Source organism: Papaver somniferum, chromosome 8 (genome assembly GCF_003573695.1).
Source record: "Papaver somniferum cultivar HN1 chromosome 8, ASM357369v1, whole genome shotgun sequence".
Lineage (NCBI taxonomy): Eukaryota > Viridiplantae > Streptophyta > Magnoliopsida > Ranunculales > Papaveraceae > Papaver > Papaver somniferum.
In genome coordinates, this window is record NC_039365.1 from 38,834,077 (window position 1) to 38,856,669 (window position 22,593).

Below are 22,593 nucleotides of genomic sequence, written 5' to 3' on the forward strand. Positions count from 1 at the left end.
ACACTTCGTATCCTGAAGAGTATAATAAGCCGATTGTGGGAAGAATCAACAAAGGCTTATCCGAAGGATCCCGCCAATTTCAAGAGTAATATGAAGTATGTTAAATCTTTGGCTAAAGCCTGCGCCTCTACCAATGAGGATGCTGACGGAGCACGTAGCCACATCATAAAAGAGCAGCAGAAGAGCAGCCAATTGGATTCTGCCAACACCGAGAGCCAGAACAATTTCACAAGACTAGGGGAGGAGACTTTCCAGGTGTGCCACAACATCTGCAGGACAAAGGTAAAGAGCCGGCCTATGAAGCCTTGCTGGAAAACATTTATCTCCAAACCCTCGCAGAAGTTCAAAGAGTTGTCCAACAGTCCCCAACTACGACTGCATTGTTGAAGAGAGAAGCACCTAAATAGGGGCAAATCTACTAAGATATGTATGTAAACGAACACTACGCCAATGAACAATACCCATCTCAGCCACCGCGTGTAGCCGTTGATGACGCAGGACCTTCAAGAGAAATTACCTTTCAGCAATACGGTAGAAGTAAAAGGTCCACTCATGAATCGATGATCTCTCAAGCGTCAATTCCTCCCTCAAAGAGAGCTTCATGCCAAAGCCTGCAAGAATTTCCGCCACAGTAACTACTGATGCGGAAGAAGCCAGACTTGATGTGATTTGTAGATAGTGGTAAAAGGTTGTCGTTCACTCAGACTTGTGAAGATTTGTTTTAGACTTAAATTAAAATAAAAAACTCAAGATGAAGTTGTTATCAAGATTATAAAAAGCACCGAGACTCGGGATTCCACCATTGACCAATTAAGTGATTTAATCTAATCAATATTCATACAATTCTTTGCGTTTAAAGTGATTCTAATATATTGCCTCTAGTAGATTTTTGAAGTAACAATTGTATACATCAAGCATGAAACATCAAAAATATTAAACTAAGCATGCTCCATCAAAACGGATCACAATCATTCAATAAAAATCAATTTTCCAATATTAGTTCCATGCAAATAATCATAAAAGAAATTGCAAGAATTAATTAAAATAGAAATATACCACTTTTCATGGAACAATGGCTCCCTCCGTCGCCTCGGCTAAGGGGTTTAGCTCCTCATATTATTCACATGCTCAAAATAGGTTTTCATAGCTCAAAAGGGTGAAAAACAAGAGAAAACTAGTTAAGCAGACAGTTTGCAACGGTGTATAAGCGTTACAAACAGCTGTTACAGAAACGATATACGAAAACTGTTGTAGAAGAAACGACTGTCTCTGGGAGTAGTATGTTATTCGTGTTCTTCCCCTACACCAGCAGAACTGAATGTCTGTAATTTCAATTTTGAGCTTTCTGTGGTTATCTAAACTACCCCAAACTGTTCGTAACCCTTCTATGACCTATCCGAACTCCTTTTATACTGCTCAGAAACCTAAAAATTCCGATAAAAATTCTCTCTTTCTTTTCGTGCAAGTCACAGAAATAATCTTCTCTGCCGACTTGTTTACGCATTTCTGAGCTTTCCAAATCATCCCAAACTCTCTATAAGGTAAGTAGCTATCTCCGGAAATATTATCTCCGGTTTAATCTCCCTGAAACTTCAAAAATCAGGCCAGCAGAGACCCGTGTGTAACTTCACCTCTGTTTTGCTCCAACTCGAGTGCTAGCCCAATTCAATCCATTCCAGCGCTCATACCAAGCCTGTTATGCTAAATCACGTCCAGCCCAACAAATTCCCGCGATTGATTCTCCCTAAAACAGCCTAGAAATCCAACCCTAACTCTGGTATGCAAAGTGGTTTTTCCCGCCAATTTTTTCTTTTGAATTTAGAGAAGAAAGTGGTCTCCCCCTATCCAGAGTGGGGTGCGAATAGTAGATGCCCTGCAGGGATCCCCCTTAGTAATAGGTTGCCCCTTATCCATGGTGAGAGTCCGAATAGCAAATGTCCTCCGGGGGTGCCCCGCACAACTTTTCGAGCCGATTTTTCCAAAAATGTTTATTGGCCAAAAATACCTACACACACATAAAACACCGTAATAAGTACAAAAATGAGCACTATCAATTATAGAATCGAGACAAATTAGACACAAAAATGTGTCTATCAAGACTCAAAATATCCACGCTTCTCGTTGCCTATCAGAAGAGTTATAGAGTTACTGAAAATTTGGGTACTAGAGGGAGTAGTCTAACTACCGCTGGTAGGGCGTCCTCCAACTGATCAGGAGATGCTATATTCAAGATATTGCCACTATCACAGGTTTATTCATCATCCTACCAACGAATGCAACACTCTGAAACGCCTTTTCCAGGAAAAGATTGATTTAGAGGAATTACGCTTGGGGACTGGAGGTTCTCCGCCTTGCCGCGGATCGACATAGAGATGTTACGGAGACAATAAAGGATGACTGGGGATTCTCGCGGCCAGGATTGCGTCACCCAATAAACTCAGATTTGCAACCGGAAAATTTAGTTTTTGGAGAGACCCCTAAGCGAATAGAGTATGTGGCCGTATCGGATGAGAGCAAAAGGGGAATGGCCAACACCAATGTACCATCTGAAAGTGCAGTCAACACGTCCCATGGCGTTACATCCTCTACCACCAACACCAGCAGCACCAGAAGCATCCCCTCTGACGTGATGCCTCTTATTACCAGAGATAGAGCCGCCGCTACTCCTAATATTTCCTCGTGCATGACGCCTCCAATCATCACCAGGACTGCCACCACTTCTTCGTCAGGACGAGAGACTGGAGGAGCCATAGGAAACCAACCTTCCCATTACCATTATCGATTTAATGGAGAGACAGGAAATTCTTGCCAAAACTCAGACGGACATGGCCACAACTCAGAAGGGGCCGCTTCAACGTTTCGCTCCAGGAGCCGCTCCGCTTCAACGTTTCGATCAAGGGGACGCCTCAACGTTTCGCTCCAGGAGCCGCTCCGCTTCAACGTTCTCTCCAGAAGTCTCTACTCCTATCTGCCAAGGATCGTGATGTAGCCGCCACACTCCTCTCTGCCAAGGATCGTGCCATAGCCGCCACACTCCTTCCTGTCAAGGATCGTGTTCAAAGCCATCCAAGGTTCGTAGTTGTGGCCACTTTTTGATCCAACTCGCCAAATCTCGTGGTCGTGGATAGCTTACTCACCCACGCATCCAGCCAATCCCTTTTCTTCCATGGACGCCCATGCAATTCCAACCAACCTATTTTGGGTTCCCACGATAATGTAGTCTCTTCTGCTGCCAAGAACTGTTGTTGTTCGTTTGTTGATACCAGCCAGATCTTTACCATAGCAACAACCACTATAAAGGTAATCCATACTTCTCCATATTTGTAGTTTCACATGGAAGAAGTAATAGAGTCACCAGTACGGATGCAAGATGATATCTTTATCATGGTCAACTCACTGACCATACAAGATAGAAACATGTAAACCAAACTTGGGGACTGAGGCTCTACACGAAATCCCTTAACTGTCAAAGCTCGGGAGGCACGGTCAGCCCAAAAGTCATAGCCACGACAAGGCCATCTATTCTTCATAGGTGTAACATAAGGATATCATCACCTCTCCATCTAGAAGGCGCCTGCAACACTTTACGAGGCCCGGATCCCAAGCCTACTCAGAGAAACAACTTCAGTAACCAAAGAGAAGTGCGTCTAGGGACTGCTCACCGCGGTCCATCCCCGACAACAATCAAGCATTCATGAGATAACTCCAGAGACGCGGCTGAAACATTTTTCTTAAAAGAAGAGGGAGCCACGATTAACGGCATAACTCTCTCACTTCTACCTCTTCGTTGTCCAGAATGTTTCGTCCATGTGATGTTCCAAGCATCCCAGCATCACCCAGGAGAGTACAATAAGCTTGTATCAAATCCCATAGGCGTGGATTCAAGGCAATGCAATTAAAGCAGGCTACACTTGGGGACTGAAGCCTCCTTCAGGTTTAGAAGTTTAAACACAGTCACCACCTTACCAGTGAATGCAGTAGAAGCACATCTTCCACGAGAAAATAGGCTCGCGATAATTACACATGGGGACTACCGGCATGGGATTCCTTCACTTCCCTCAACCAGATTATTCCTGATTTCAACATCATCACTGCCGAAGCTTTACGAGCCGCGGGAATTTCTCAACATGAAGTCGTACACGTGCATCAAAGACTCCAAAATCACGCCACAAAGATATTCACATATCCGGCCACACAATTAGATCTATGACCAGACGGAAGTGCAACTGGGGACTTCTCATCGCATCCCATTCGATATAATAGTCCAAGATTCCGGAAGATTTCGACCATACAAGCATACACAGCATATCATCACCGCAATCAGAAAGGAAAGAATAAGCCTTCCAGACACCGGCTCAGTAGGCTAGACACCAATTAACTTAAATTCAAGGATGGATCAATAATGCAGCTACACTCTCCAATATTAGCACTGACATGATCATTGCCAAGCATATATTTCATCCATCCATCCCAGGAGTGCAATGGAGTTTGGTAATTTTGAAATCCACTGGAGAGGCTAGATGCTCATTCTTCTGGAGTCAGAACCTTATTACACATTCTGGAGAAAATCGATGGTATTGTTGGGTGGCTACATGCGCAAAATAGAAAATAGAACCTACCTTGAGTTCTCCTGGATCGCCTCACCGCTGACTATAACTTTTGAAGATTTCTTTGTTGCCATTTACGTCGTTAACAAAGAAGGTCATTCACACCGAGCTAAATGTCCAAGATTGATCAACTACTCATTGATATTACACTCACAGCTAAAATACGAAGAAAAGATGAACTTACCTTGCTGCTAACGATTGGCACGCCTATAACCGAGCTGTTGCAAACAAACACAAGAAGCAGACGAGCGAATAATAAAAGAGGAGGAAGTTAGCACGCCCTATTATATACAAAGCGCTTTTGGAATTCGAGTAGATGAGGTTTTTTCCTTTTGGACCATGCACAGAAGAAGGCAGTTGGGCCCGCAGCGCCAATGCTCCATGGCACCAACCTCCATGACCGAACCAGCAGCGCGCCAGTACGAGGAACACCAGCCGCTCAACCTGCAATACTTCGTGGCCAAGCCATCCGCTCAACTTGCAGCGCCCCGTGGACAAAGTTGCAGCGCAGCATCAGCACTCCGTGGCCAAATTTGTAGCGCAAGCATCAGCACTCCGTGGCCAAAATTGCAGCGCCAGCATCAACACTGCATGGCCGAAGTCGCAACGCCAACATCAGTACCCTGTGGCCAAGCCAGAAGTACGCCAACACAAGTATCATGGACCACCCATGCCTTTTGTCAAAGGTCAGTCGAATTTTTCCTGGCAATTTCCGCGTGTTTTGACCTTTTGATTTTCTCCTTGTCTGTCACCATCTCATGCTTACCCCGCAACAATTCCATTGTTACGTGCTAAGCATGGGACTTAATGTTGATGGTGGTTTTTAGTTCAGGGTTAAAATTATAAAACCTTGCATTTAATATGTCGTCACTCTGCAAAGAAACAGATCCATGTAAAAGTGATGAGTGATTCAACTTCTTCACTGGTGCATTTATTAAGCAATTCAATATTTTCATATGAAATTTATCCAGAATGGTGCACGTAACAACAATCCCAGATATTCTGTAAATTTCGGCACCTTGCCTTGCCTTTATTATAAGTTTCTTTGAATGCTTTCTGTGCTATGTTCCCCGGCCGAACCTTTAATATTGATAGGGCGTGACAATTTGTGTTCACTCGCAGAAGAGTAACACGAATTTCCAAGTATCAAGGTTAAGGTCCTTGCATAAAGTACTCAATCAGGAAGCATACGTCTCTCTAGCAATAAACTTAAAGAACTCTGTGTCAATACATAGAATTCAATCAATTTTGTGATAATTCACAAGATTCGGATATTACCCTGACTAATTTGCAAAATTTAGGGTTTTGTGCCTTGCGCAATAAATTAGACCTCGTTGGTCGAAATTAAGCTTAGTAGAACTGAGCAATTAATCCGCCATGGATTAGTAGGTTAAAAATCCTGCCTAAAATCAGAAAGGAGCCGCGGAATATGAGCAGCAGCAAAGGGAGGTGCGGCCATGCTTTAGGCACGCCCCATGTTGCCCAACATGCCCTATTTGCCTTCGACCAATCAGGTCGCCTTAAACCCGCCACACGCTGGCTCGGCACATACTTGCCGTTCGTATTTCCCATCGACTAATCACGTCGCTTTTAAATCCGCCACACACAAACAAGAAGTGTGGCCACGCCCATGCTTGGTCGGCCTCTCTTATATTAACCAATCAGGTTTCTCCAAACTTGCCACAGTGTTAAAATAAGCAAACTACGCCAAATGGTCACAAAGCCATTGGTTTTTCAAAAACCGCACCAAGATGCCAAACGTGCCATGTTGTGCCAATAGGTTGAACGGCATGCCAACATGCCATTCCGCCACGCCAAACGTGCCACTTTAGGGCAGCATGCCAAAATATGCCAAACGTGCCATGTTGCGCCAATAGGATGAACGACATGCCACTCCGCCACGCCAAACATGCCACTTTGGGGCAGCATGCCAACGTGTCGTAAATAGCGCGCCTACGTGCTAAACTACCTCTTGTTCGTGGCCAATGATGTGCTTAAATTAGGTTTTCTAGTCAGAAGCACGACTCTGCTTTAAGCGCATTAGCCAAAACCCTAATTTCCAGTTGTGGCTCAAATTACACCACTTTGGGCCCCACAACATGCCACGAGCCATGCGGGACCCGGGAAACCTTAGGAATTGCGTCATATCATAGCCACTCATAGCAACCCTTGCTCTTGTGGCCGTTTCCACATTATGGCCTTATTATAGTTCCTTTGGCGTGACTATGGCAACGTTTGCACAAAAAGCGTTACCATGCCGCGGCCGCATCCCACACGTACTAATTAGGGTTTCGGCATGCCAAACCCTAATTTAGGCGAAGTTACTGCGCCAACCAAGGAAAATCATGCTACCCAGAGCATTGGGATTGATGTGGCAACTAGAACTAATGTTGTCAAGCCATATTTGGGTCTAACACCAATATGCCAAAATCTAGCGGCCATGGCTACGCCAGGTGCTACTTGCACCACCGTGCCACTGGCATGCACAAACTATGTCAACCATGCCATTGTGTCATTATCAGGCGCCAACAGAATGTGGCCATAATCAATGGCCACCCTTTCTCATGAGTCACAATCTTAGCCGTCCAAATTCGCCACAGAATGGACAGGCCTGTGGCAAGTCTTAGGCGACCAGCCAAGACAAGCCTAATAGCATCACATGCTATTCTCCTGCGGCAAGTCTCCTGACTTTGACTTGCCACACATAGCAACCTGCTACACGTTTTTCACGAAAACACTCGAGACATCAACAGATTTTGTAGACCAATACTTGCAAGACAAGTAGATAAGCATCAGAACCTAAAGGTTGCTCAATAAGAACATTATTGATTAGAGAAGAACTTTGACAGCCTTACCAGCTTCATAATAGGCTTACCTCGGCCTCTTTCTCCTTAGAGATGTTTGTGCCCGTTTGTTTTTGTTCTTTCCACCACGATTTTAACTCTAGAAAAGATTTCCGACATCCATCTTCTGAGTGTCGATCAGTTTTAAAGAATACTCGCAATATTGGTTACCTTAACTTGCTGATATATTCCCTTTTGCTCACCCTTTTGTACAATTAATCTAGTCCACCCTTTTGCTCTTACTTACTAGGATAAGTAAGAGTTTAACCAAACATGTGCCTGTAATTACATACGTTGGATATGTACAACAGGATCACAAGTTTATGTTTGTGGAAAGATTTCCTGCAAATAGAAATGCAATTAAGAAAGATTACGGTTGTAAATAGTACACTTAGCTATGATAAAACAACACTACACTTCCAACGGTGTCTTTTCTCATGTTTACAGAGGTGTTGTGTTGGTACTGTTGAGTCTTCATCAGAATCACATGCTTGCACACAACCAAGAAGGGTCCCCTGAGCTGAGACAGATTTCCATATTCAGGGCCCTATTACAACTAGTATACATGCCTTTGAAACTACTAGGCACAGCTGAATTATGCCAACTAGTATATAACATAACTGTAGTATTCTTTTCCACAAAAGTGAAAGAGCTCAAACTATAAAGCTGACTGCCCCAGGGGAATGTGGGAATCAAAATGAATAACTACTTACAACCAAACACATACAATTACTAACGTTTTATCCCTGCACGAACCTCCAACTACAAAAATCTAAATGAAGTCCTAAAACAACCATGACTTCTATTTATATATGTCAATTGATACAAACGAATTTTCTACAAGTACTCATAGGAAAATTAATCATGTAAACAAGTTTTTCTATGTACCTATGTTCAAAAATATATTAACTATGAACATTCTATATGTAACCACAGTAGATCTATTGTAGCCATAAACTTTAACTATATCCTTTCCAATCAAATGAATTATCTTCTTACCAGAGAACAGTATTTGCAATGAAGTACATACTCGTACCTCATAAAAAACGATATCCGACATATTCGTTGAAGAAGAACCACGTTACTGTTAACCTAGCATGCTGCAGGTTTCTTCTACTTATATAGGACTTTGGAATATTCAGAATTATAAGAAATTGCGGACACTCAACAGAGAATAAATATCACCAACTTATAAAGACAAAACGAGTCTCTTAAGATGGATGTCACGAGTTTGAACTAAAGATGCAGTAACTTCGAAATGTGACACCTAAGTGGTGACATAAAGTGACACTGAAATGGTCTAGGTATGAATTGGATAATAGCTTGACATGGTGAGATATGGTATCACCTCACTTACGTTCATTAATTCAGCCGAAAGATGGTCAGAACAAGTACACAAATCTTAACAGCTTAAACAGCTACAGCTATGTACAAGCAGCAGATTAGTTTTCTGGTAAAACGTAAGACAAATTCCCTTCTGCCATGACGTATGCCAATATACATTCTATGTGTTTGCTAGAAATTCTTCAGATAAGATCAAAATTGTAAACATATTCAACTTATCGGAACAAAAAAAATTAGAGGAAAATCTTAGACACAATCGGTGAGCACAGCTCAGTCGAGACACTGCAAACCTGATCCACTTTATTGGTAGATGAAGAAGCCGCCGCAAACAAATGGCACATATATACACATTTTGGAACAGGCATTATACATATGTCCTAATCACTATCAACTGGTATTTGGTAGAATATCACACAAATCAACCACCAATCAAAAAGAAATACCAGTTTGCTCATAAATTTTATTTGTCAAAAACTACTAGAAATCAAGCTTGTTATCTCTAAGCAGATCAAATGATCTGTTTCTACTACATACATGTGAGTGTGTCAACGGTAACCAGATGGAAAGAAACATACTAACCTGAGTTAAAACATGTTTGCAAGTCATCATTTCCATCATCTCATTTGATGTTCTGAATAAACCAGAGTTGTTGCCAAGACTCCCCAACTACGAACGTCCCACTGCGTTATTCAATTAGGTAGAAATGTAATCAATCCATAACACATTCTAACATGCAAAGAAAGTGCCGGAAAAGACATGATTTCTGCCAAATGCAAATTAAACCCAACAATTTTACCAGAAAGAAACTTTTATGATATATTCTTAATCAGGAAAATCAACATATATTACATACAGAAGCTGGGATGGTAGAGCACATCAAAACCAAAATTAGGTTTTCCATCGTGGTCGAGGTAGACTCGTAACAAAATTTCCAGTCTTACAACTTATTGGGTCATGAATCAAGAAAGAGAGAGGCATACCAGTTGACAATTTGGATCGGAAACAAGAAGCCATCTTTGTAAGCTGCGAATTCTTGGTATCCCCCTGTCACATAGACACAAATGAAGTTCAGATTGGGGTTTAAGAATTAGGGTTTTGAAGAGGTTTAAGAGAATACAAGTTTTTTTTCTTAATGGAAACCTAGGGTTTAAGGATCGATTTGTAGCCAAAAATAAACACAAGAAAGGAAATGGGAGAGGCGGAGAGATACTTACGCTAAGAGACTTTGCCGGTAGAGTTAGAGAGGTAGAGAACACAAGAAATGAACGGGATTTGTTAACTCTATGGTTTGGGCTTTATTTACATCCAGGTCAACATAAAGCACGACTGGAGATTTCGGGCGTCATCAGCCCGAAATCTGAGATGTCCACAGGCTTAACGCGTCGTCAGCTTTCGTTGTTGCTGCTTAAGGTAGTGGTGGTGGTGGTTTTTGGTTCAGACTTAAAATTGTAAAACCTTGCATTTAATATGCCGTCACTCTACAAAGAAACGGAGCCATGTAAAAGTGATGAGTGATTCAACCTCTTCACTGGCGCATTTATTGAGCAATTCAATATTTTCATATGAAATTTATCCAAAATGGTGCATGTAACAACAATCTCAGATATTCTGTAAATTTCGGCACCTTGGCTTTCGTTTATTATAAGTTTCTTTGAATGATTTCTGTGCTATGTTCCTCGACCGAACCCTTAATATTGATATGGCATAACAATTTGTATTCACTCGCAGCAGAGTAACACGAATTTCCAAGTATCAAGGTTAAGATCCTTGCATAAAGTACTTAATCAGAAAGCATACTGCTCTCTAGAAATAAACTTAAAGAACTATGTGTCAACACATATAATTCAATCAATTTTGTGATAATTCACAAGATTCGAATATTACCCTGACTAATTTGCAAAAATTAGGATTTTGCGCCTTGCGCGATATATTAGACCATGTTAATCGAAATTAAGCTTAGGCGAACTAAGCAATTAATCCTCCATGGATTAGTAGGTGCAAAATCCTACCCAAAATCAGAAAAGAGCCGCGAAATAGGAGCATCGGCAAAGGGAGGTGTGGCCATGCTTTAGGAACGCCCCATGTTGCCCAACCGACCCTATTTTCCTTCGACCAATCAGGTCGCCTTAAACCCGCCACACGCTGGATGGGCCCATACTTGCCGATCTTATTTCCCATCGACCAATCTGGTCACTTTAAATCCGCCACACACATACCAGAAGTGTGGCCACGCCCATGGATTAAAAGAGGAAAACTACGCCTCTCTTATATTAACCAATCAGGTTGCTCCAAACTTGCCACAGTGTTAAAAGCAAACTACGCCAAATGGTCACAAAGTCATTGGTTTTCCAAAAATCGCGCCAACATGCCATACATGCCATGTTGTACCAATAGGCTGAACGACATGCTAACATGCCACTCCGCCACGCCAAACGTGCCACTTTGGGGCAGCATGCCAAAATATGCCAAACGTGCCATGTTGCGCCAATAGGTTGAACGGCATGCCAACATGCCACTCCGCCATGCCAAACGTGCCACTTTGGGGCAGCATGCCAAAACATGCCAACGTGCCGTAAGTAGCGCGCCTACGTGCTAATCTACCTCTTGTAAGTGGCCAACGCCATGATGTGCTTAAATTAGGTTTTCTAGTCAGAAGCACGACTCTGCTTTAGGCGCATTAACCAAAACCCTAATTTCCAGTTGTGGCTCAAATTACACCACTTTGGGCCCCACAACATGCCACGAGCCATGCGGGACCCGGGAAACCTTAGGAATGACGCCATATCATATCCATTCACAGAAAGCCTTGCTTCTGTGGCCTTTTCCACATTATGGCCTTACTATAGTTCCTTTGGCGTGACTATGGAACCATTTGCACAAAAAAGTGTTACCATGTCGCGGCCGCATCCCACACACACTAATTAGGGTTTCGGCATGCCAAACCCTAATTTAGGAGAAGTTGCTACGCCAACCAAGACAAATCATGCTACCTAGAGCATTGGGATTGATGTGGCAACTAGAACTAATGTTGCCAAGCCATATTTGGGTCTAACACCAATATGCCAAAATATAGAGGTCATGGCTACGCCAGGCGCTACTTGCACCATCGTGCCACTGGCATGCACAAACTATGCCAACCACGCCATTGTGTCATTATCAGGCGCCAACAGAATGTGGCCATAATAAATGGCCACCCTTTCTCATGGGTCACAATATTAGCCATCCAAATTCGCCACATAATTGATAGGCTTGTGGCAAGTCTTAGGCAACCAGCCAAGACAAGCCTAAACATGTTATTCTCCTGCGGCAAGTATTCTGACTTTGACTTGCCACACATAGCAACCTGCTACACGTTTCCCACGAAAACACTTGAGACATCAAACATGTCACAAACTGGGGGATACTCATCAGGGTATTGGTCTGGCCGTTTACAGCGTGCGGCGTGCAACACGCCCATTATAAGAAAGTGTCAGAAAGCAGGGCAGTTAGTGTCGGCAAGAAGTAGTAGGTGTAAACTAACCCGTCTCCTTCATAATGGGAACATGGTTTTCTGGCATTTACACACGACCCCACTTCTCCATCACTCAATCATTCCCACTTTCTACGAGACCAGGGTACGTTCAATATGACTTGTATAAATAGGCTCTACTTATTTCAACCAAACGGCAAAAGTTTTGGTTAACAACAACACAATATCCAGAAAACACTAAAGAACTGATAGCTTACATTCCGCAAGCCAGTTCCACATTCTGATACAAGTCATAAAATAGCCACACCTTCAGAATTAACCATTCTGGTCTCAAAACCTTCTTCGCTTCCCTCCCTAAGACCAACCCATCTCCTTCACTTTGTGACCGAAGCAAGACTGGAATGGCCATTTCTTGGTTTAGGCAAGGATTGTACAGATTGATCTCTCGAATCTAAAGTACTCTCGTGCAGTACATTTTTTTAAGGTATAGATTCGTTTCACATCCACACACCCAAATTTACCAAAACCGGCAGAAACAGTTTTTACCCATAAACAATTGGCGACCACATTGGGAGATTAAATCTATCGATTGCAAATTCAATTCCCAATTTCATTTCTATCCCAATTGGTCTTAGGTCAAATTCAATCGTTAATTGAAACCCATTTCAGTCAAAAATTCTTTCCAGGTATATTCGGGTCATTCAAACCTTGCAAAAACAATGAATAGATAGAAGCCAACTACCATGGAAGACATGACTAAAATTCTAGAGGATATGGTTGCCAGCCAAGTCGATATTATCAGGCGGCAAAACGACACACTTCGTATCCTGAAGAGTATAATAAGCCGATTGTGGGAAGAATCAACAAAGGCTTATCCGAAGGATCCCGCCAATTTCAAGAGTAATATGAAGTATGTTAAATCTTTGGCTAAAGCCTGCGCCTCTACCAATGAGGATGCTGACGGAGCACGTAGCCACATCATAAAAGAGCAGCAGAAGAGCAGCCAATTGGATTCTGCCAACACCGAGAGCCAGAACAATTTCACAAGACTAGGGGAGGAGACTTTCCAGGTGTGCCACAACATCTGCAGGACAAAGGTAAAGAGCCGGCCTATGAAGCCTTGCTGGAAAACATTTATCTCCAAACCCTCGCAGAAGTTCAAAGAGTTGTCCAACAGTCCCCAACTACGACTGCATTGTTGAAGAGAGAAGCACCTAAATAGGGGCAAATCTACTAAGATGTGTATGTAAACGAACACTACGCCAATGAACAATACCCATCTCAGCCACCGCGTGTAGCCGTTGATGACGCAGGACCTTCAAGAGAAATTACCTTTCAGCAATACGGTAGAAGTAAAAGGTCCACTCATGAATCGATGATCTCTCAAGCGTCAATTCCTCCCTCAAAGAGAGCTTCATGCCAAAGCCTGCAAGAATTTCCGCCACAGTAACTACTGATGCGGAAGAAGCCAGACTTGATGTGATTTGTAGATAGTGGTAAAAGGTTGTCGTTCACTCAGACTTGTGAAGATTTGTTTTAGACTTAAATTAAAATAAAAACTCAAGATGAAGTTGTTATCAAGATTATAAAAAGCACCGAGACTCGGGATTCCACCATTGACCAATTAAGTGATTTAATCTAATCAATATTCATACAATTCTTTGCGTTTAAAGTGATTCTAATATATTGCCTCTAGTAGATTTTTGAAGTAACAATTGTATACATCAAGCATGAAACATCAAAAATATTAAACTAAGCATGCTCCATCAAAACGGATCACAATCATTCAATAAAAATCAATTTTCCAATATTAGTTCCATGCAAATAATCATAAAAGAAATTGCAAGAATTAATTAAAATAGAAATATACCACTTTTCATGGAACAATGGCTCCCTCCGTCGCCTCGGCTAAGGGGTTTAGCTCCTCATATTATTCACATGCTCAAAATAGGTTTTCATAGCTCAAAAGGGTGAAAAACAAGAGAAAACTAGTTAAGCAGACAGTTTGCAACGGTGTATAAGCGTTACAAACAGCTGTTACAGAAACGATATACGAAAACTGTTGTAGAAGAAACGACTGTCTCTGGGAGTAGTATGTTATTCGTGTTCTTCCCCTACACCAGCAGAACTGAATGTCTGTAATTTCAATTTTGAGCTTTCTGTGGTTATCTAAACTACCCCAAACTGTTCGTAACCCTTCTATGACCTATCCGAACTCCTTTTATACTGCTCAGAAACCTAAAAATTCCGATAAAAATTCTCTCTTTCTTTTCGTGCAAGTCACAGAAATAATCTTCTCTGCCGACTTGTTTACGCATTTCTGAGCTTTCCAAATCATCCCAAACTCTCTATAAGGTAAGTAGCTATCTCCGGAAATATTATCTCCGGTTTAATCTCCCTGAAACTTCAAAAATCAGGCCAGCAGAGACCCGTGTGTAACTTCACCTCTGTTTTGCTCCAACTCGAGTGCTAGCCCAATTCAATCCATTCCAGCGCTCATACCAAGCCTGTTATGCTAAATCACGTCCAGCCCAACAAATTCCCGCGATTGATTCTCCCTAAAACAGCCTAGAAATCCAACCCTAACTCTGGTATGCAAAGTATGTAAACGAACACTACGCCAATGAACAATACCCATCTCAGCCACCGCGTGTAGCCGTTGATGACGCAGGACCTTCAAGAGAAATTACCTTTCAGCAATACGGTAGAAGTAAAAGGTCCACTCATGAATCGATGATCTCTCAAGCGTCAATTCCTCCCTCAAAGAGAGCTTCATGCCAAAGCCTGCAAGAATTTCCGCCACAGTAACTACTGATGCGGAAGAAGCCAGACTTGATGTGATTTGTAGATAGTGGTAAAAGGTTGTCGTTCACTCAGACTTGTGAAGATTTGTTTTAGACTTAAATTAAAATAAAAACTCAAGATGAAGTTGTTATCAAGATTATAAAAAGCACCGAGACTCGGGATTCCACCATTGACCAATTAAGTGATTTAATCTAATCAATATTCATACAATTCTTTGCGTTTAAAGTGATTCTAATATATTGCCTCTAGTAGATTTTTGAAGTAACAATTGTATACATCAAGCATGAAACATCAAAAATATTAAACTAAGCATGCTCCATCAAAACGGATCACAATCATTCAATAAAAATCAATTTTCCAATATTAGTTCCATGCAAATAATCATAAAAGAAATTGCAAGAATTAATTAAAATAGAAATATACCACTTTTCATGGAACAATGGCTCCCTCCGTCGCCTCGGCTAAGGGGTTTAGCTCCTCATATTATTCACATGCTCAAAATAGGTTTTCATAGCTCAAAAGGGTGAAAAACAAGAGAAAACTAGTTAAGCAGACAGTTTGCAACGGTGTATAAGCGTTACAAACAGCTGTTACAGAAACGATATACGAAAACTGTTGTAGAAGAAACGACTGTCTCTGGGAGTAGTATGTTATTCGTGTTCTTCCCCTACACCAGCAGAACTGAATGTCTGTAATTTCAATTTTGAGCTTTCTGTGGTTATCTAAACTACCCCAAACTGTTCGTAACCCTTCTATGACCTATCCGAACTCCTTTTATACTGCTCAGAAACCTAAAAATTCCGATAAAAATTCTCTCTTTCTTTTCGTGCAAGTCACAGAAATAATCTTCTCTGCCGACTTGTTTACGCATTTCTGAGCTTTCCAAATCATCCCAAACTCTCTATAAGGTAAGTAGCTATCTCCGGAAATATTATCTCCGGTTTAATCTCCCTGAAACTTCAAAAATCAGGCCAGCAGAGACCCGTGTGTAACTTCACCTCTGTTTTGCTCCAACTCGAGTGCTAGCCCAATTCAATCCATTCCAGCGCTCATACCAAGCCTGTTATGCTAAATCACGTCCAGCCCAACAAATTCCCGCGATTGATTCTCCCTAAAACAGCCTAGAAATCCAACCCTAACTCTGGTATGCAAAGTGGTTTTTCCCGCCAATTTTTTCTTTTGAATTTAGAGAAGAAAGTGGTCTCCCCCTATCCAGAGTGGGGGTGCGAATAGTAGATGCCCTGCAGGGATCCCCCTTAGTAATAGGTTGCCCCTTATCCATGGTGAGAGTCCGAATAGCAAATGTCCTCCGGGGGTGCCCCGCACAACTTTTCGAGCCGATTTTTCCAAAAATGTTTATTGGCCAAAAATACCTACACACACATAAAACACCGTAATAAGTACAAAAATGAGCACTATCAATTATAGAATCGAGACAAATTAGACACAAAAATGTGTCTATCAAGACTCAAAATATCCACGCTTCTCGTTGCCTATCAGAAGAGTTATAGAGTTACTGAAAATTTGGGTACTAGAGGGAGTAGTCTAACTACCGCTGGTAGGGCGTCCTCCAACTGATCAGGAGATGCTATATTCAAGATATTGCCACTATCACAGGTTTATTCATCATCCTACCAACGAATGCAACACTCTGAAACGCCTTTTCCAGGAAAAGATTGATTTAGAGGAATTACGCTTGGGGACTGGAGGTTCTCCGCCTTGCCGCGGATCGACATAGAGATGTTACGGAGACAATAAAGGATGACTGGGGATTCTCGCGGCCAGGATTGCGTCACCCAATAAACTCAGATTTGCAACCGGAAAATTTAGTTTTTGGAGAGACCCCTAAGCGAATAGAGTATGTGGCCGTATCGGATGAGAGCAAAAGGGGAATGGCCAACACCAATGTACCATCTGAAAGTGCAGTCAACACGTCCCATGGCGTTACATCCTCTACCACCAACACCAGCAGCACCAGAAGCATCCCCTCTGACGTGATGCCTCTTATTACCAGAGATAGAGCCGCCGCTACTCCTAATATTTCCTCGTGCATGACGCCTCCAATCATCACCAGGACTGCCACCACTTCTTCGTCAGGACGAGAGACTGGAGGAGCCATAGGAAACCAACCTTCCCATTACCATTATCGATTTAATGGAGAGACAGGAAATTCTTGCCAAAACTCAGACGGACATGGCCACAACTCAGAAGGGGCCGCTTCAACGTTTCGCTCCAGGAGCCGCTCCGCTTCAACGTTTCGATCAAGGGGACGCCTCAACGTTTCGCTCCAGGAGCCGCTCCGCTTCAACGTTCTCTCCAGAAGTCTCTACTCCTATCTGCCAAGGATCGTGATGTAGCCGCCACACTCCTCTCTGCCAAGGATCGTGCCATAGCCGCCACACTCCTTCCTGTCAAGGATCGTGTTCAAAGCCATCCAAGGTTCGTAGTTGTGGCCACTTTTTGATCCAACTCGCCAAATCTCGTGGTCGTGGATAGCTTACTCACCCACGCATCCAGCCAATCCCTTTTCTTCCATGGACGCCCATGCAATTCCAACCAACCTATTTTGGGTTCCCACGATAATGTAGTCTCTTCTGCTGCCAAGAACTGTTGTTGTTCGTTTGTTGATACCAGCCAGATCTTTACCATAGCAACAACCACTATAAAGGTAATCCATACTTCTCCATATTTGTAGTTTCACATGGAAGAAGTAATAGAGTCACCAGTACGGATGCAAGATGATATCTTTATCATGGTCAACTCACTGACCATACAAGATAGAAACATGTAAACCAAACTTGGGGACTGAGGCTCTACACGAAATCCCTTAACTGTCAAAGCTCGGGAGGCACGGTCAGCCCAAAAGTCATAGCCACGACAAGGCCATCTATTCTTCATAGGTGTAACATAAGGATATCATCACCTCTCCATCTAGAAGGCGCCTGCAACACTTTACGAGGCCCGGATCCCAAGCCTACTCAGAGAAACAACTTCAGTAACCAAAGAGAAGTGCGTCTAGGGACTGCTCACCGCGGTCCATCCCCGACAACAATCAAGCATTCATGAGATAACTCCAGAGACGCGGCTGAAACATTTTTCTTAAAAAGACAGAGGGAGCCACGATTAACGGCATAACTCTCTCACTTCTACCTCTTCGTTGTCCAGAATGTTTCGTCCATGTGATGTTCCAAGCATCCCAGCATCACATCCAGGAGAGTACAATAAGCTTGTATCAAATCCCATAGGCGTGGATTCAAGGCAATGCAATTAAAGCAGGCTACACTTGGGGACTGAAGCCTCCTTCAGGTTTAGAAGTTTAAACACAGTCACCACCTTACCAGTGAATGCAGTAGAAGCACATCTTCCACGAGAAAATAGGCTCGCGATAATTACACATGGGGACTACCGGCATGGGATTCCTTCACTTCCCTCAACCAGATTATTCCTGATTTCAACATCATCACTGCCGAAGCTTTACGAGCCGCGGGAATTTCTCAACATGAAGTCGTACACGTGCATCAAAGACTCCAAAATCACGCCACAAAGATATTCACATATCCGGCCACACAATTAGATCTATGACCAGACGGAAGTGCAACTGGGGACTTCTCATCGCATCCCATTCGATATAATAGTCCAAGATTCCGGAAGATTTCGACCATACAAGCATACACAGCATATCATCACCGCAATCAGAAAGGAAAGAATAAGCCTTCCAGACACCGGCTCAGTAGGCTAGACACCAATTAACTTAAATTCAAGGATGGATCAATAATGCAGCTACACTCTCCAATATTAGCACTGACATGATCATTGCCAAGCATATATTTCATCCATCCATCCCAGGAGTGCATGGAGTTTGGTAATTTTGAAATCCACTGGAGAGGCTAGATGCTCATTCTTCTGGAGTCAGAACCTTATTACACATTCTGGAGAAAATCGATGGTATTGTTGGGTGGCTACATGCGCAAAATAGAAAATAGAACCTACCTTGAGTTCTCCTGGATCGCCTCACCGCTGACTATAACTTTTGAAGATTTCTTTTGCCATTTACGTCGTTAACAAAGAAGGTCATTCACACCGAGCTAAATGTCCAAGATTGATCAACTACTCATTGATATTACACTCACAGCTAAAATACGAAGAAAATGAACTTACCTTGCTGCTAACGATTGGCACGCCTATAACCGAGCTGTTGCAAACAAACACAAGAAGCAGACGAGCGAATAATAAAAGAGGAGGAAGTTAGCACGCCCTATTATATACAAAGCGCTTTTGGAATTCGAGTAGATGAGGTTTTTTCCTTTTGGACCATGCACAGAAGAAGGCAGTTGGGCCCGCAGCGCCAATGCTCCATGGCACCAACCTCCATGACCGAACCAGCAGCGCGCCAGTACGAGGAACACCAGCCGCTCAACCTGCAATACTTCGTGGCCAAGCCATCCGCTCAACTTGCAGCGCCCCGTGGACAAAGTTGCAGCGCAGCATCAGCACTCCGTGGCCAAATTTGTAGCGCAAGCATCAGCACTCCGTGGCCAAAATTGCAGCGCCAGCATCAACACTGCGTGGCCGAAGTCGCAACGCCAACATCAGTACCCTTGGCCAAGCCAGAAGTACGCCAACACAAGTATCATGGACCACCCATGCCTTTTGTCAAAGGTCAGTCGAATTTTTCCTGGCAATTTCCGCGTGTTTTGACCTTTTGATTTTCTCCTTGTCTGTCACCATCTCATGCTTACCCCGCAACAATTCCATTGTTACGTGCTAAGCATGGGACTTAATGTTGATGGTGGTTTTTAGTTCAGGGTTAAAATTATAAAACCTTGCATTTAATATGTCGTCACTCTGCAAAGAAACAGATCCATGTAAAAGTGATGAGTGATTCAACTTCTTCACTGGTGCATTTATTAAGCAATTCAATATTTTCATATGAAATTTATCCAGAATGGTGCACGTAACAACAATCCCAGATATTCTGTAAATTTCGGCACCTTGCCTTGCCTTTATTATAAGTTTCTTTGAATGCTTTCTGTGCTATGTTCCCCGGCCGAACCTTTAATATTGATAGGGCTGACAATTTGTGTTCACTCGCAGAAGAGTAACACGAATTTCCAAGTATCAAGGTTAAGGTCCTTGCATAAAGTACTCAATCAGGAAGCATACGTCTCTCTAGCAATAAACTTAAAGAACTCTGTGTCAATACATAGAATTCAATCAATTTTGTGATAATTCACAAGATTCGGATATTACCCTGACTAATTTGCAAAATTAGGGTTTTGTGCCTTGCGCAATAAATTAGACCTCGTTGGTCGAAATTAAGCTTAGTAGAACTGAGCAATTAATCCGCCATGGATTAGTAGGTTAAAAATCCTGCCTAAAATCAGAAAGGAGCCGCGGAATATGCAGCAGCAAAGGGAGGTGCGGCCATGCTTTAGGCACGCCCCATGTTGCCCAACATGCCCTATTTGCCTTCGACCAATCAGGTCGCCTTAAACCCGCCACACGCTGGCTCGGCACATACTTGCCGTTCGTATTTCCCATCGACTAATCACGTCGCTTTTAAATCCGCCACACACAAACAAGAAGTATGGCCACGCCCATGCTTGGTCGGCCTCTCTTATATTAACCAATCAGGTTTCTCCAAACTTGCCACAGTGTTAAAATAAGCAAACTACGCCAAATGGTCACAAAGCCATTGGTTTTTCAAAAACCGCACCAAGATGCCAAACGTGCCATGTTGTGCCAATAGGTTGAACGGCATGCCAACATGCCATTCCGCCACGCCAAACGTGCCACTTTAGGGCAGCATGCCAAAATATGCCAAACGTGCCATGTTGCGCCAATAGGATGAACGACATGCCACTCCGCCACGCCAAACATGCCACTTTGGGGCAGCATGCCAACGTGTCGTAAATAGCGCGCCTACGTGCTAAACTACCTCTTGTTCGTGGCCAATGATGTGCTTAAATTAGGTTTTCTAGTCAGAAGCACGACTCTGCTTTAAGCGCATTAGCCAAAACCCTAATTTCCAGTTGTGGCTCAAATTACACCACTTTGGGCCCCACAACATGCCACGAGCCATGCGGGAGCCGGGAAACCTTAGGAATTGCGTCATATCATAGCCACTCATAGCAACCCTTGCTCTTGTGGCCGTTTCCACATTATGGCCTTATTATAGTTCCTTTGGCGTGACTATGGCAACGTTTGCACAAAAAGCGTTACCATGCCGCGGCCGCATCCCACACGTACTAATTAGGGTTTCGGCATGCCAAACCCTAATTTAGGCGAAGTTACTGCGCCAACCAAGGAAAATCATGCTACCCAGAGCATTGGGATTGATGTGGCAACTAGAACTAATGTTGTCAAGCCATATTTGGGTCTAACACCAATATGCCAAAATCTAGCGGCCATGGCTACGCCAGGTGCTACTTGCACCACCGTGCCACTGGCATGCACAAACTATGTCAACCATGCCATTGTGTCATTATCAGGCGCCAACAGAATGTGGCCATAATCAATGGCCACCCTTTCTCATGAGTCACAATCTTAGCCGTCCAAATTCGCCACAGAATGGACAGGCCTGTGGCAAGTCTTAGGCGACCAGCCAAGACAAGCCTAATAGCATCACATGCTATTCTCCTGTGGCAAGTCTCCTGACTTTGACTTGCCACACATAGCAACCTGCTACACGTTTTTCACGAAAACACTCGAGACATCAAACATGTCACAAACTGGGGGATACTCATCAGGGTATTGGTCTGGCGGTTTACAGCGTGCGACGTGCAACACGCCCATTATAAGAAAGTGTCAGAAAGCAGGGCAGTTAGTGGCGGCAAGAAGTAGTAGGTGTAAACTAACCCGTCTCCTTCATAATGGGAACGTGGTTTTCTGGCATTTACACACGACCCCACTTCTCCATCACTCAATCATTCTCACTTTCTACGAGACCGGGGTATGTTCAATATGACTTGTATAAATAGGCTCTACGTATTTCAACCAAACGACAACAGTTTTGGTTACCAACAACACAGTATCCAGAAAACACCAAAGAACTGATAGCTTACATTCCGCAAGCCAGTTCCACATTCTGATACAAGTCATAAAATAGCCACACCTTCGGAATTAACCATTCTGGTCTCAACATCTTCTTCGCTTCCCTCCCAAAGACTAACCCATCTCCTTCGCTTTGTGACCGAAGAAAGACTAGAACGGCCATTTCTTGGTTTAGGCCAGGATTGTACAGATTGATCTCTCGAATCTAAAGTACTCCCGTGCAGTGCATTTGTTTAAGGTATAGATTTGCTTCTCATCCACACACCCAAATTTACCAAAACCGGCAGAAACAGTTTTTACCCACAAACTTGTAGGCCACATTGTTTACGTGAGAAGTGGTGGAAATAGATAGTGAGAATCTATTAACTTGGTTGTGCCTTTATGCTATTTTAGACTCATAATCTGCAGCAATTTGGCAGCTGAGGGTACATTTTCAGCAACATGGACATGTGAAATGTCCAAATATACATAT

The 22,593-nt window shown here is 43.0% G+C and overlaps 1 long non-coding RNA gene across 1 annotated transcript; it reads right to left on the reverse strand.

Annotated features, from left to right (window-relative positions):
* Nucleotides 1–1,402: 1,402 nt before the first annotated feature.
* Nucleotides 1,403–10,133, reverse strand: LOC113306633. The gene is made up of 5 exons (XR_003338752.1): nt 10,009–10,133; nt 9,775–9,838; nt 9,374–9,474; nt 7,483–7,792; nt 1,403–2,005 (listed from the first exon to the last, which is right to left on the reverse strand). It is a non-coding gene; the product is annotated as an uncharacterized LOC113306633 (long non-coding RNA).
* Nucleotides 10,134–22,593: the final 12,460 nt, after the last annotated feature.